Below are 17,099 nucleotides of genomic sequence, written 5' to 3'. Positions count from 1 at the left end.
ACTTGTAAATTCTAAACAAGTTATTTAAAACATATAAATAACGAAATAAACACAATACAATCTCAACATCTACAGATCATCAGCTGAAAGAAAACAAACACACAAGTGACATCATTATTTTTGGACAAATATCCCTGGAAAAACCCAATGCGGGAAAACCGATGCAGTTATTTTGAGGGTTTATTATTATGCAGTATTTCCTTGAGTACAACTGGGTGTCAAACTGGCTCACCCGATAGAGGAAAACAACCGACAATAATACCTCTATTCGGAAACAGGTATTCAGAAAACCTGTCCCACGAAACCCTCTCCAGCAACTATGAAGCATTGCGTTAGCCTCCTGCTGCTCTGCGTCAGCCTCAAAACCCTCTATGTCAGCCCTCTGAGGCACTGCACAGCCTCTGGGACCCTTTGCGTCACTCCTGTGCCTTTTGCGTGGATGATGCAGGCCCTCTGGCCTCTGTGCTGTCTCTGCTAGGCTCTGCGTGGCCTGCTCTGGTTGCTGCTTCTTGCTCTCTGCCTCTGCGCTGGACTCTCGACACTATCTCTACCTCTCTGTCCAGTACTCACTGCCCCTCGCTGCTGATCACTGATTCGACTTTACTTAGCAACCCCGCTCTAGCAAATCAAATCACTGATCACTCTGGTGTATCTTCCAACTGACCCTCAAGCCTCTTCTTATACTTTTCTCGTTGGTCCTTCAACGACCGAGATTAAATCTCTAATCAATAGCTAAGATTAGATTTGGCTTGATCCATGACTTTTGGAACCTTCTAACCCAGTTTTATATTAATACCCATTAATATTTTATTTTTCCTAAGTTTAGACTTAGGAACTCCATTAAAAATATTAATTATTTTAATATCTCCCAAACCGGGTACAATCTGTCCAAACCATTTATGGGTCTTGGAGATCTCATGTGCTTTAGCCTCTCCACCAATTTTCATGGCTAGAGCACATCCGATGCTACCCCAAATCAACACTCCCTCTTAGCGAGAATTATGCTCTAGTAATACTCCACACTTAGCATCACTCTGATTATATGGCATCGGTACCTGTGCTGATGTTAGGCCTCCTCGCCCAACATCCTCTGCACTCCTGCATCCTGTACTGCTGCTCATGGCCCTGTCACTGCCATCGCTGCATCCGAATTCTGTACAACAGCTCCCTCTGCATCTGTGTTGCTGCTGGTCCATCCTCCCAACACTGCATCTGCATTGCATCCCCTCTCATCATGCTGCATCGTGCTACTGCATATTGCTACTACACTGCAACTCAATTACTGAGAAGTAAGTAACTGATCCAACCAACTTCTGACATCCTTGTCAGGCTAGAAACACTCTCGATGCCGAAGCTCCCTCTGCCGCTAACAAGTGCTCCCTCTATTGACCTCTGCGCTGTTGTAACAACTCCCAACAGCTCACACCTTTGCAAACCTCTCTATGCAATCCTGCACTGTTGCAACACTCCCATGCATCTCGCACTGCAGCCTGCTAGCTTCGTGCTACCCAGGGACTCCTGCACTGTTGCACTCTCTTCCGCGTCATCTGTATCTGTCTCTACCGACATCCGCCAGTCTTGCTACTCCTCTTCGGGGCTCCCATAGCAAGGTATAATCCAAGAGGTTGGGTACCTCATGGATCCTGCCCCTCATCACCTGTAGTCCTCCTGACTACAACTCAATGTCTCCCCACCTCTTCTTTAGAGGTACATGAGCACTCATGTCAAAATTGTCATCCTCCTCGACTTCCTTATCCACCTTCGCTGGCATTGCCTTAGAGTTAGACGCCTCTCCCTTGTTCTTCTTCCTTGGACACTGTTTCACATAATGATCCAATTCCCCACAGTGGAAGCACTTGACCTTGGAGAGGTCCTTCTTCTTCCTCTTCTCCTGCTTTCCCGCAGATGCAAGAGCCACATCCTCTTCCTCTTCCTTCTTGATCCTGACCCCTTTGCTGCTACTTCCCACCTTGCTCAATCGCCTGATCTCCTCTTGACGAAGAGCCGCCCACAATTCTTCCCAATCTGGAAGATCTGCCCTGCCCAGTATCCCCTGGACAAATGTCTCCCACTCCTCGGAGACTGCGTTAAGTGTGGTCCTTACCATCAACTCTTCATCCGGCGTGGCTCCTATGGAAGTCAGCTGGTCCTAGATCTCCTTCAACTGACCGAGGAAGTGATTTATCTGCTCCCCCTTCTGCATCTGTTATGACCTTAGCTGATTCTCAAGTAACATCTTCCTCTGCATGGAAGTAGGCTCGTACAATGTCTTCAAGGTGTCCCACATCTCCTTTGTTGTCTCCATCTCGACAATATGTTGGACCACATGATCCTTGACCCCATTAAGGATGATGCATTTTGCCTTGGCCATTGCCTCCTCGTACTTCTCATTAGCTACTGGGTCAACTGGGATAGCCATTACTCTCAAGGCCCTTGATTCGATGTCTGTCTAGGATGGACAAGATCCTGGCCTTCCAGACCACAAAGTTGGACGCTCCGTCCAGCCTGTTCTGTTCTCTCAACCCATTCACAACCATCTCTTTGCTCTTCTGTTGACTTCTCCGAGTCTCTCTACTTCCCTCTAGAAGTTCTCCTTTCGACTCCTGCTGAGTCTCTCTACTTCCCGCCTGGAAGTTCTCTGCTGGACTCCTTCTGAGTCTTGATTTCCCTCTTGGAAATCCTTTTGCCAATCGTCAAGTTGCCCCTCTCCGATCATCTGTGCACTGGCAACACTGATCCGGATTCCTTCGCTAGAAATCCGCCTCGGCAACAACTCACTCTACCTTGGTTTTGCCCTGTTAGGTACTGTTCTGACCACAATACCCCACCAGCTTCGCTCTTGTAAACTGCCCACAGCTTCCAATGCCCTAGCGGTTGAAGGAATGAGCCTCTAGGCTTTGTGCGATCCCGACACTGGCAAAAACAACTCCCTCAGCCACTGCGTCAAACCTCTTGGTCTCTACGTGGCTCTGTGTGAGCCTCTCTCTACCCTCCTTAGCCTCTGTGCTGGCCTCTTTCGGGCCCAGACTAATGACACAGTTCCTCTGTGTCAACCCCTCCTCTGTCGCTTCCGCAAGGATCAACTTACTCGGGACAGCTGATTTTGTTGCAAATGCTCTGCTCAGTTGATGCCTTCATCTTTCTTGTGATCTGCAACCATGCTCTGAGACCATGTTGAATTTTCTAAGTCTATCCTTTAGAAAATTAATCTGTATTCTGCTGGTTTATTTCTTCTACTTGTAAATTTTGAACAAGTTATTTAAAACATATAAATAATGCAATAAACACAATACAGTCATAACATCTATAGATCATCAGCTGAAAGAAAACAAACACACAAGTGACACCATTATTTTTGGACAAATGTGCTCGGAAAAACCCAATGCAGGAAAATCGGTGCAGCTATTCTGAGGGTTTATTATTATGCAGTATTTCCTTGAGTACAACTGGGTTCCAAACTAGCTCACCCGACAGAAAAAAACAACCGACAGTAATACCTCTCTATGCAAAAACAGGTATTCAGAAAACCTGTCCCACGAAACCCTCTCCAGAAACTCTGAAGCACTGTGTTAGCCTCTTGCTACTTTGTGTCAGCCCTCTGAGGCACTGCACAACCTTTGGGACCCTCTGCGTCACTCCTGCTACCTTCTGTGTGGATGACGCAGGCCCTCTGGCCTCTGCACTGTTTCTGCTGGGCATGCTCTGACTACTACTTCTCGCTCTCTGCCTCTGCACTAGTCTCTCAACACTATCTTTGCCTCTCTGTCCAATACTCACTACCCCTTGCTGCTGATCACTGATTCGACTTTGCTTAGCAACCCCGCTCTAGCAAATTGAATCACTGGTCACTCTGGTGTCTCTTCCAACTGACCCTCAAGCCCCTTCTTATACTTTTCTCGTTGGTCCTTCAACGGTCGAGATTAAATCTCTAATCAACGGCTAAGATTAGATTTGGCTTGATCCATGACTTTTGGAACCTTCTAACCCAGTTTTATATTAATACCAATTAATATTTTATTTTTCCTAACCCATTAATATTTTATTTTTCCTAAGTTTAGACTTAGGAACTCCATTAAAAATATTAATTATTTTAATATCTCCAAAACCGTGTACAATCTGCCCAAACCATTTCTGGGTCTTGGAGATCTCATGTGCTTTAGCCTCTCCACCAATTTTCATGGCTAGAGCACATCCGATGCTACCCCAAATCAACAAATACTATTTAATTTTTGAAGTAATATTAGGGATGAAGCCATGAAGGGCCACTAGAATGAGGTATTGAAAGTGCAAACACAACTAAGCATTCATATGATGAATATTCTGGAAATGAAGCATGATGACAAAGGATTTTTGAAGTAATATTAGGGATGAAGCCATGAAGGGCCACTAGAATGAGGTATTGAAAGTGCAAACACAACTAAGCATTCATATGATGAATATTCTGGAAATGAAGCATGATGACAAAGGAGTAGCTATATGATGAAAGATCTAGACATGTATCAAGAAGGCCACTTTCCACAAAGGAAGGAATCACATGGCAAAGAAGGAAAGTGATCGATCGCTGATGCCCTACAAAGAAGAAGTTCAACAAAGTTTCATGACATCAAGGAAAGAAGGAGATCAAGCAGTTGAAAGACACACGAAGAAGAAGTTGTTGATGTATGGTCCCTAGCTAAGAGGGAGTTCTAACAAGTTCTTGATTACAAAGGAGCTTGGACAAGTTCCTGGGTAGAGGGAGCTTGGGCATATCTTCCCCAGTTAGGAGGGAGAGATAGACACAACATTCTTGTCTTCACTTTGGAAGAAAGAATGGAGGATTGGGCAATCATCTAGCATCCGATGCTCTTTGAGGATGTGTAGGGCATCCAAGATAAGAGTAGGCGAGAGGACTGATATTCTTTGAGGGTTAGGAACCCAAGATGAGAATAGCCCTAGAAGGTCATACTCAGTGAACACCTGGGTGGGTATGTACCTTGAGAGACAATGATGAAGGTGTCTGTAATCATTGGTTTCGCCAACATTGTGTTCTAATCTAATAAGAGATAGATCTATTGGTCAAGGCCTTGCTGTGAAAACAATGTTTGTTACTATGATGCTATAACAGATGGATTGCCAATCCAGTTTCTCTTATGTGAATTCTTCAGATGGAAAATGGCCAAACACCTTATAATGATTTATGAATACCTCCCTAGTTAAGAGGGAGTGTTGAAGAAAGTGTAACTAGGTTCGGTCTTCATAAATGTAATTTTGATCTTTGTATTTATAAAAGAAAAAGAAATATTATCTTTGTTATTTATATCAATGAGTTTCTTGCTCATTGTATAGGTCTAGCACATGTCAAAGTGATATAGGGAAGTCAAAGAGTCAAAAGAAATGTTGAAGACCCTTAAGGGCATATTACACCATGTTTATTTATGTATTAGAGTCAAAGAAATGGCTCCAAGCAAAGTCAACAAGTCTCCTCCATGAAATGACATCACTAAATGAAGCAATCCAAAACATAAATGTCAAGTCGTCCTCATGTCAACAAGTCGGCCTCAAGTCGGTCTAATGAAGGGACAAACCACTATATAATATATATAAGGGTCTGTCCACTCCTCCAAAAGCAACGAAGATCACCTCTGAAATCAACGAGAAGAATGGACAAGTATAGGGTGGAAAAGGGACAAAGAAGGGAGCCTCAAGTGTCGTGAAGAAGGAAGGAAGAACACCGAGCCCTAGAGGACTGTTCTAAGGTCAACTACAGTCACACGTGCGAAGAAAAGAGGGTCTCTTTGCTGTCATAGTAGCCCTCTATCATAGTCATACATATCTCTTTGGTTGGGCTAGAAAAGTATGCCTATAAGGCCTCTCACTCAAGCGAAGAAGAAGCTCACTCAAGCAAAGGAGGAAAGAGGACTCTAGCATAAGTATATTCAAGGAATCCTCTCACACTTGCGAGAAACTAGGGCTTCACTCCTATCATATCAGACCTGCAACTATGTCTCAAGAAAGAGCTCAATTAGAGAAGGGATAAGGTCCTCCTCATAAGTAAAGAAGTCTACTAAGGATCAAAGAAGAATATCTTTCCTAGAACAAGCATAACTACTATTATCAGTCGCCGAAAGAAGGGACGAAGTGCCGGAAGAAGAAGGACAAAGACTTGACTTGTGCTTGGAGGATATTCTTGTCAAGGGTCTAGGGTTTGGCATTTATCAATAGAAGCTTCAATAAGAGAAATTTCAAGAAGGGTTTTCCTCTCTAAGAGAGGGAGAGGTTTTGCCCTGGTTGAGAGCCAACATCTTATGTTCTTGTCTCTTGTGGTTTTGGTAACAGTTTGATGAAGTAAGAAGAACATACAATAATAATAAGAAGAAGATCAAGGTAACAAGAAAAGTAAAAGTGCTTCACAAATTGTTATCATTGCTAGAAGAATCCTATCAGCATACAATAATAATAAGAAGAAGATCAAGTTAACAAGAAAAGTAAAAGTGCTTCACAAATTGTTATCATTACTAGAAGAATCCTATCATAACTAAGATACCCTAGATTCTTCAACACAATCAACCCTTTACACATGTGAGATGAATTTGCTGCCTAAGATGTGTATGAGCCAATCAGAAGAGAGAGGATGATGTGTGTGTGAGATATGCCAAATGAAGTGAACATGAGGTTATATTTATAGTGGTTGGCGTGGGTGAAGAGACGTGTCTTTTCATTAAGAGGGCCGAGATGAATAGGGCAGATCTGAGCCGACATGAAAAAGAGGCATTTGCTGAAGGACCAAAATTCCAAAATTTCAAATGAAGAATGATGCCATCAAGTGTGCTTCGAGGGTGAAGAGTGCCATTAAAAGACGGGCTGCCAAATGAGGGAATTAATCCCTACTTGCCAACTTTAACACTCCCTCTTAATTAGGGAGTAATTTCACCTGCCGATATTCATCCATCATCATGCCATCTTGAACATCATATACTATCTCTGCATCTTTTCTCGTCTCTGCTGAAGATTGATATCATGAATAATAAGAAGGATCGATTCTGAGTGAGTCATAAGACATTACCACTCTTTCCATTGACGAAAGTTAGTCGACATGACCAAGGGCAAAACCCCAAACGGACTTGATCCAGAGCGATCAAGTTGTTGAACATCATGCATCCCAGACATAAGGAGTATGAAAGTATATGATGCATCCATCTGTAGTGTTGTGGTTCCTAACCACTTTTCCCAACTCATTGTCTAAATGAGAGGTACTTCCCAAGAGTCCAAGATTGCAAGGGTAGGATGTATGTTGGGGCATCCGCAGAAGAAGGTGAACCACTCATCTTGCTCACATGCCATAGGAGAAGGTGAACCACTCATCCTATGCATATGTCATCAACCATAGGGGAAGGTGAACCACTCATCCTTTGCTCAATCATGCTGGGGTATATACTCCACAGGGGAAGGTGAACCACTCACCCTGTGCTCATATAGCTCCAAGAAGTACCCCAGGCCCCCCAGGAGCTCCCAAAGCTCAATGTCGAACTCAAGTGGGACCCTCATGATGTTGATGGTAAAGTAAGGTTTTGTCCCCGGCCCCTGCTACTATGTCTTATTTAGATGGCCTCCATCGCGAAGTATACAGCCTCCCTTGTACGGTTCCAACTTGCCACAAATATGTAACTAGGTTCAGTCTTCATAATGACATGTAATCATGATTTTATGTATTCGATGTAAAGAGAAAATAAATTTATTATTATTATTCTTGAGGCATGGGTTTCATGCTCAAGGGAAATTTATTTTTAGGTCAAGCACCCATTGAGTGCTTCTAGGGCTTTCCATTTAGTCTACAAGGCAATTGAGTCATTGTCATGTGTTGAAGACCCTTTTTGGGCATGTTACATATTGTAAAGAAGATTTATTTGAGTAAAAAATAGAGTCAAAGACCCTCCAATACCTTGTCAAACAAGTAGCAAGAAGTCAACCTAAAGATAGCAATTCGTACCCCTCAAAACCCTATATATAAGAAGGAACTCGACCTCAGTTGGACACACTCTCAAGACAGTTCGATTTCCTCAAGATAGAAGTTGGAAAAGGACGAAAAAGAAGAAGAGCAAGATCGAAGTTTTTGGGACTCTCTCTCTCTTGTGTTAGGGTTTCTACAGTTGCTGGGCAAGCCGAAGTGCTGGATGGTTGCTGGAGTCGAAATTGTGGTGAAATCTACTGGGTCAAAGTTGTAGAAGAAATTGTTGGGTCAAAGTTGGAGAAGAAACTGCTGGGTTGAAGTTGTAGAAGAACTTGCTACGTTGAAGTTCTAGAAGAAACTGCTGGGTCAAAGTTCCAGAAGAATCTGTAGGATCGAAGTTTCAGAAGAAACTGTTGGGTCAAAGTTCTAGAAGGAACTGCTGGGTTGAAATTCCAGAAGAATCTGCTGGGTCAAAGTTTCAGAAGAAACTGCCGGGGTCGAAGTTGTTGAAGAAGTTATTCGGGTCGAAGTTGCTAGAAGGAACACTCATCAAAGAGGAAAGGTTTGACTTGGTCTTGGAGGGGTCTTGGTCAAGGGTCATAGGTCTTGGAATTCATCAATTAAATTTCTATAAGAAGAGAAGAATTCTTGTGGGTTTTCCTCTTAGGTGGAGAGGTTTTGGCCTTGGCTGATCGCTTATATCTTTTGTCCTCTTGTCTTATTGTTCTTTATGGTTTGGTAGCTGTTTGATGAAAAGAACACTAGAGATAATCAAGAAAAAAAGAAGCAAATTAAGTTAAGCAAAATACATCACAAGTAGTTATCACAGTAAGTCTGTAAGAGAAATTACCTAATCTAGCTGCCCTATATTTCACAACATGGTATTAGAGCTAAGGTGACTACATCAAGGAAAGGCAACTTAAAGAAGGATACTCAAGGGCTGAAGCACAAGAAGATAATCCGAGAAACATCAAGAGAATCAATCATCAAGAAGGACTAGCCCTCTAATCATCTTGAATAAAGTAATTAAGAGCATCAAAGAAGACCTCAAAACCCTAGCTCATTCAAAGAAGGGTTATTCAATTGAAGCATTCTTGGAAAGTTTACAATCTTCATCACAAAGGAAAGAAGACCTCAAGGACCCGACATCCAAAGAAAGACCCTACATTTGAAGTACCTTGGGAAGGCCATCACATTCTACACTATCATCCGAAGAAGCAAGAAGAGGCGTTGTCATCATCATCAAGGAATCAAGGTGATCTCCCTCTCTTTGAGCCAAGGATCACTTTTGAAGGAAGACATCTTCATCAAGAAGACATCTTCTATTATCAACATCATCATCAAAATCAAGAAGGCATCAAGTTGAAGATATTGTCATCAAGGAGTATCTTCACAAGTAAGTATCATTATATATGTCTGAATTTGTTAAAATGGCTTCATTTTGCAAGGAGAGCAACAAATTGGTTGGGTCATCACACTTCCTTACATGGAAGAAGAGGATAGATTTGATCCTCATAGAAAATGAAGTCGTTGGACATTATAAGGGTTCAATCACTAAACCTCCAAAGGAAGAAGCTCAAGCTCTAGCCAAGTATATGAAAAGGGAAATAAGGGTTCAAAGGATCCTTATAGAATCCATCAAGGATTCCCTCATACCTTATGTTGCAAAGTTGGAGACATCAAAAGAAATCTACGAGAAGTTAATAAAATTGTTCTCCGTAAGCACCACTGGAGAAGTCATATCGTTAAGAACCGAGCTATACAAGATGACGATATCAAAGGAAGAAGGAATAGCCTCATACTTTATTAGGGAATCAGAAATACGAGACCAATTGCAAGCATTGGAGGAAATAATGTCTGATAAAGAGATGACCACAATTGTGCTCAATGCACTACCTAATGAATGGGGCAACTTCGTATCAAGCATCTATGGAAAGAAGGAAGCAACCCCATTTAGTGAACTCTGGTCATTATGTAAGATTGAAGAAACCAGGTTAAAAGAAAAGAGTGATGTGGGACCAGGTGAACAAGTTCAAGCATTTGCTGCCATGGCTAAAAGAAAAGGAAAGTTTGGGAAATATGGTTCTTAGAAAAAGAAGAAGGATATGTCGAAGATCCAATGCTATGGCTGTCAGGAATATGGGCATTACAAGAGAGATTGTCTGAAATTCAAGGACAACAAGAGGAAAGAAAGAAATGAAGCTCATATCACCGAAGAAGTGGAAGAACCTGATGAGAAGAAGTCCAAAGGGATAGATCTTCACTATTAGGGTTTCTCCAATGCATAGCAAGGAGAAGTAGGAGGTGAAGAGACCTCCACCATGGCAGTCAAGATGAGAAGCATTATGACTAGATGCATCTTAGTAGAAGATGGCATCATATTAGAAGCATACTGTTGAAGCGAGAGCTCATGACATATTTAGAGAAGCTTGAAAGAATAACTGAAGTAGAAGTCTACATTGCTGTAGTAGTCATCATGTAAAGGAAGTAGCTCTTGTAACCTCATTGAAAGCATATAAAGTGCATATGGTTGAAAGAAAGTCATCTAGCATGATAAAAGGAATTCATCATACATCATCATCATGAGAAAGGAGCTTCTGCCGGACGAGCATAATCTAGATCCTCCGTTGGAATCTTCATTATAAGGTTCACCTCTACTTGGAAGAAGATAGTGTCTCACTGATCATTCCACCTTGTGTGGGATATATTGTTTAGAAGGATGATGGTATAGTGGCAGGCAAGTGTAGCAGGTCAAGATAATTGAAGCACTTTCAATCAAGGAAAGGTAGCTGCCGAAGAAAGTCTAGATGACCAAAATAAGAAATGAGGTATGTATGTCTGTATTTGATAGATTAAGCCATGTCATCATATAGTTGCAAAAAAACATGATTGAATATGAGCATGATGGAAAAAGAAGAATCTCCTCTTGATACATAAAGGTATACACCTTGAACTAGTTCACATATTGATAAGATGAAGTCAACATAATATGTCCTCATATGGAATATGAGGTAGTTGACAAGATGAAGGAACTATGTTCTTGTGGTACAATATGTGAGGAAAAGAAGGATTCTTGGAAAAGCTGCAACTATGGTCGCATAAGATAAGGAATCAACATCCAATGACTAGAAGAATCTGGTATGGCATCTCCATGAGGAAGGTATGAAGACCTTGATAAATTCTGAGAAGGAAGGAGACCTTGGAGATATGTTTATGAAAGTGCAGGATGTTGATGTTGCACGAAGCGGATTGTTGATTTTTGTAGCATCGGATGTGCTCTAGCCTTGAGATTTTGCAGAGAGGCTAAGACACATGTATTCTCCAACACCCAGAAATTGTTTGGGAAAATTCCACCTAGAGATGGTTTAATTAAAATAATTAATCATTTTTAATGTATTCCTAAGTCTAAAGTTAGGAAATGTGATTAATTAAAGGGTATTAATTAAATCTGGTGTGAATCTTCTAGAAGAAGACGAGGACCAACTCCAAGTTAATTTTAACCTTTGGTTATGTTTTAATCTTGGCCGTTGGTGCTCCAACGAGAGATTATAAGGAGTTTGATGGGCACTTGGAGAACACACCGAGATAGTGAGATCTAGAGATCGAATTTCTCAAGAGTAACAACGCTATGTTGTTGGAGATAGATCAAGTGATCTTCTTGTAGTGAGGGCAGGGATAGTAGATCGGAGGGAAGTTTTCCAACTCCAGAGAGTACAAGGCAGAGAAGGCAACTAGAGGTTCAAAGAGGTAGCGCAAAGCTTCATAGGAGTCTGTTTTTTTGCTGGGAATAGTTGAGATCTAGAGCCGGAAGTTGGGGTGTGAGGCTGGAGGGCTAGAGGGTCGAAGTTCTAGTTAGCAGAAGATCAGAGGAGGTGACGCAGTTCCTAGAGGTTGTGACACAGATCTATGTAGGCTGACGCAGAGACTGTGCATAGGCAGTGTGGGGCTAGCCATCCAGAGCTTGGATCAGATTCAGATCACCAGTGATAGTGTGAGATTTTTATCACTACCTCTTTGCTAGTTTATTCTCTGTATCAAATTGCCAGTTTGGGCATCTAATGATTTGTACTCGATTACTACTGCATAATAATAAAACCCTCAGTTGCTGCACCGATTTCCCACATTGGGTTTTTCCGGGGACATTGGTCCAAAAACAACGGTGCAATTGTGTGCGTGTTTATTTCTCTCATGTGTAGTATTTTGTTTCCTCAGTATTTTATATTTTGAAGGTTGCAGTAGATTTTATTTTGATGTTTACTGTGTAACACAATGATAACTTGATTTAAAAATTAACAAGTAGGAGAAATTTAATGAGTTGCTGTAATAGGAATTCGGGTCACTGAATTTTCACACAAATGTCATGGTGAAAGGCCATCATAAAAGGTAACTTTGATTTGATGTTAATTTTTGATTTTTGAACAACATCTGGATGGGTTGATACAGGGCTACCGAAAGAGAGTTGTAAATGTCACCTGCAACTAGCCCTCATGTTGTTGGATGGAAGATCTTGAAGGAAACATGACTTGGAAGTGGTAGTTGTATGAAGAAAAGCCAGATGTGGATTGGAGTATCACTTTCTGATGAAGGGAAGGATGACATGATTGATATGATTCATGAAGGAAAGTGATGGATGACTAATTCCCTACGAAAGATGAAGCCTCCATAAGGAGGAAGATGAAATTCATGACATCGAAAGGAGCCTCACAAGCAGCTGATAGTACCATGATCTCCACCAAAGAGAAGAAAGTTGCTGGAAGCAAGTCCCTAAGTTAAGAGGGAGCTTGGAAAAGTCCCTAGATAAGAGGGAGCTTGGGAACATTCCTTTTATAGGAATGGGTACATTCCTTCTATAGGAATGAGTATATCTTCCCTCGTTGAGAGGGAGAGATAGACACATCATTCTTATCATCACTTCGTGAAGAAAGAATGGAGGATTGGGTAAGCATTTAGCATTCCATACTCTTTGAGGATGTGGTAGGGCATCCAAGATAAGAGTAGTCGAAGAGGACCAATATTTTTTGAGGACTGGGAATCCAGGATAAGAATAGTCTTGGAAGGACATACCTTGTGAACACCCAGGTTGGGTATGTGCCTTGAGAGACAATGATGATGGTGTCTATTAGTCATTGGTCTTGCCAACATTGTGCTATGATCTTGTGGAGAGATAGAGCTTGTTGTCGCTCAGATTATACAGGCACGGTGCGACAACGACTCAGGGTTGGGGTTGTCTCTCTGATCCCTACCTTCTCCGTTCTAGCTGCCTCCCAACAACATGCTATAGGGTGTAGTCCCTATGGAATATGAGAATGCAAGACTTGTTGGCAACCAACAAGTCCGAGATACACGATTGAATGGCCTAGCCACTTGGTTGATTTTAGCAAGTTTTAAATATTAGATTAGATTATTATTATCTGAAACCAGTGCCTTATGGAGCCAACCACTTGATTTATATCAATTAAGGACAAAGTGACCAGATGAATAATCACTGCTTAATGAACACTATCCTATATGAAATGCAAATCCTACAAACTAGGTGAAATGCAAGATCTTGGTTTATTTTAATTAAATGCCTAGCTAAGTAAATCCCTTAATCCCTAGCTGTTTTGAGGCTAGTCTCAAAAGTAGGTGGTAGAGAGAAGTTAAGGTGAAGCAAGCAAAGGCTTGGTTAATGATACCTCTCCTTGAAATCTAACATATTGGACGCCTCCAGCCTTGCAGAGACTATGGCTCTAACAACAACCGGTCACCGTTTTAAGTTCTAACCACTAGAGAGGGTCTATCCCTCACAAGCTACAAGATGAAGAGGGGCCCTATCTTTCTATCAACCAAGCTTAGGCTTGGAGGTGAATTGATTAATGCACAACTAGGCTTAGAATGTAATGCAAGATAGTTGAGTGCTCTTGATTTAAGATTGCTTATGATTTTAAGTACTTAATTTACAATTGATCTTTAGTTATCACACAAGAGTACTTAATGAATGAAAGACAATCTTAAACACAAGATGAAGTGCTCAATATCACAAGTGCCCACAAAATACAAGAGATAACCAAGAGATAAATGACAAGAGATAACCAAGTATTAAATGACAACAAGATAAATGCTCTTAATAAATAAATTACCAATATGCCAAAAATGAAATTGTCATTTACAATAGATTTTAACCATGAAACAAGGTACATAAAAGACACTAGAGCACTTATCCACGATATTACTTAAAACAATTAGCCAAGGTTCTTTAATGCTTATATGAGGCAAGCACAAGAATGAAAAGGATAACGATAACAATTGCTCAAGAAAATGTCAATTAGATGATTGATGCTCTTTGGACAATTAGAAGCCTTCTGTTGACCTCTTCTGGTCAACTACCCATGCAGTGCACCCCGTTTTTTGACAGAAAGAAGCAGCACCTGATCAGCATGTCCGTGCCATCCTGCCATCATCAGCAGCTTGATCTTTTTGATTGTAAACCCAGTCTGCATGTATTAATTGTAAATAATCTTAGCAGACATGAGTCATGTATGTAATTTGCCTAGGTGGACCTAACTTTCTGATGATAATCTACGTCCCGGAAGGTTTTTTGTCTCACCGATCCACGGATCGGCAGAGTTTTCCTTCAAACCTGACCCCAAAGCCGGGATTGATTTTGTCATTAGAACTTTAGGAGAATCCTAGTGTGTTGATCTGCTAGATTATCGTTGTGTCGCAGAACTGGGTGTTTTGTGAGGGTCTGTATTAATTGGGTTTGTCCCTTAGGATGTAATTTTGTAAAAGTCATGATGTAATGTGTCCTGAGGGTCGAGAAATGTTTTAAATCCCCTCATGAGTCCTAAGTCCTAGGTCCTAGGTAATGTTTCCGAAAGCTTAGTTCGCTGATCCATGTTAAAAAAATAATAAAAAATTAAAAAATCAAGCAAAAACCCTAACTAATAAAATAATAATATTTTAAGTTAATAAATCGACGGATGAGATCAAGAGATGTCTTGATCCTCATCAACGGTCGAGATCATTTCTACATGGATCACTTGAACTAGCCGTTAGGATCATTTCCTTTATATAGGGTCTTAGGGAGTCATTTGAGATCATCTGATCTGTGAGTCTGCACTGAAAAGCTCTCTTGTAAATCTGATTTTCTGGTTAATAAAAAGACTTTGGGGTTCAAACTGGCTGGTGTTACTCTCCGGAATTGCTGTGAGATCTTTAATTTTCTGCATATTTCAGTTTTCAGCCATTAATCATAGCTTGTTTTTTTTAGAGTAGTGTGAGCACAGGTATCTTGTTCACCTGCTAGGGTTTGAGGGCTGCTAGGGTTTCTGAAATAATGGCAGGTATCTCCATTATTTCCTGAGATCTAGCAGTTTTCTCTCTCTCTTTGCTGATGGTTGCTTGAGATGTGCAGGAAAACATTTTTTGAAGGAAATTTTGTGGGCGTTCGGGGAAGTTCTCGGCTGAACCAGCCAACTCCCGCAAGCACTTTCTGTGCAGAGCCCAGCTGATTGTTCCCTGGGTTAAATCATTTAAAGTTTCTTTTCTGTTTTACATTGAGAGATTTTCTTTCTGTTCACAGTGAAGTTCAAAAAATTTCTGATATATTGAAAAAATTACTGCAATTACTGCTAAATCTGGCTGTCAAGGGGTCAAATCTGTAAATTAAATTAGCTGTTCTAGGGTTTTAATTTTTGCTTTATGCAGTTTTTATTAGGGTTTAGGGTTTTTAGGTTTCATTTTAGCACATGAAAATTTTCGAAATTTTTTTTGGCAGATCTGTTTGGTTACGATACTCAGTGCTGTCTCCAAAAGTGCTTGTCTCAGCCAGAACTCCTGTTGCAGATACCTGCTTACTTCTGGGGCAGTGTCACATTCCTTGATTGGTAGCTTAAAATGATTATCACACGCCAATACTCCGGTTTCTGACTTCGCATAAGGGCGTCTGGAGCCTTTCTCTGCCCGCGCACAAAGAGTCTCAACGTGACTGCAATATTTTGATCTATCGTGGATGCATAAATGACAGCGTGTTTCATTGGTTAAAACCATCGTTTCTGTGTGACGGCAGTAAATCATTTTTTGCAAAGAAGAGTCCCACGAATTTTGCATATGCGCATTGGTATCAGAGGCTGCGGTGTAAGCAAAAGCCATCACGTCCACGCACAAATAAGAAAGAGAAAGCGTTGAAACCCCAGGCCTACGCACAAATGGCTCATTTCGATACTGCTGTTCGATTTTAAAGGTTTATCATTTCATACGCAAGCTATCCAGGGTTACGATTTCAGTGATTGCATGCGATCAACACCTCGACATTCTCAGCTCCCAAAACGGTGCCTTCAAGGATATACGCAGACAGCAAGGGCAATCCACCATCCGAGAGCAGGAGCAGCAATCAACGATTCATAGCAGCCCGTGAGTCCTGCATTTTGAAAATCAAAAACAAAAAAGAGAGCACGCAGAAGAAACCCTGAATGCATCGATGGCACTCTGCATGGACTGAAAGCTGCTCACGTCAGTCGTTGAGGGTTACGATTCCGCCTTACCAGTCACCGCAGATATTCTCAGCTATCCGTCGAAGGTTTGGTTCATTCAGCAGGTAAAATCGATTCATGAAATAGTTCGCCGTCGAAAATAATGCTATGCCATTCAAATTCGAAAAATACGCAGGGTCAATTGTATTATTCATTTGCGTAAATTTTTTTGGGGCGTAGCCGTAGGTTAATTTTAAATCTAGGATTTGATTTAAGCTTTCGTTGTATAGTTTTATTTGTTTAGATTTAAATCCTATAAAAAATAAAAAATACGATTTGCTTTTTTTTAAGCATAGGTTTGTTTAATATAGATTTATATTTAGTGTTAGATTTAAGTTTAACGTAGATTTTAGTTTGATTTTAATTTACGATTAGTTTAGGGTGTGTTTTATTTAGATTTTAGCTTTTACATTTTATTTAGATTTAAATGTTATTAGTTAGATTTTAGAGTTAAGATTTTTTGATTTAAATTCTTTTGAGTTTTAGTTCCGTTTTGTAGATTTTAATAATTATATTTTAATGTATTAATGTTTAGATTTTAGATTTAGGCTTTCATATGAATGTTTTAGTTTAGAATTTTTTAGATTTAGATTTAGATATTAAAAAAATAAAATAAAAAAGATTTTTTGGTTTATTTTAATTTTTTATAGTTTTGTTTT

At 40.7% G+C, this 17,099-nt stretch overlaps 1 protein-coding gene across 5 annotated transcripts in view; it reads left to right on the top strand.

The window, feature by feature from the left end:
- LOC149147539 (folylpolyglutamate synthase-like) overlaps nt 1–17,099 on the top strand; it is a 592,546-nt gene that overhangs the window by 67,165 nt on the left and 508,282 nt on the right. The window lies entirely within an intron of this gene.

Source organism: Pinus tabuliformis, chromosome 9 (genome assembly GCF_031772625.1).
Source record: "Pinus tabuliformis cultivar Carrire ecotype Pingquan chromosome 9, CPIR1, whole genome shotgun sequence".
NCBI lineage: Eukaryota > Viridiplantae > Streptophyta > Pinopsida > Pinales > Pinaceae > Pinus > Pinus tabuliformis.
Note: the sequence above shows the minus strand (reverse complement) of the source record. Positions and strands in the feature narration are given on the sequence as shown.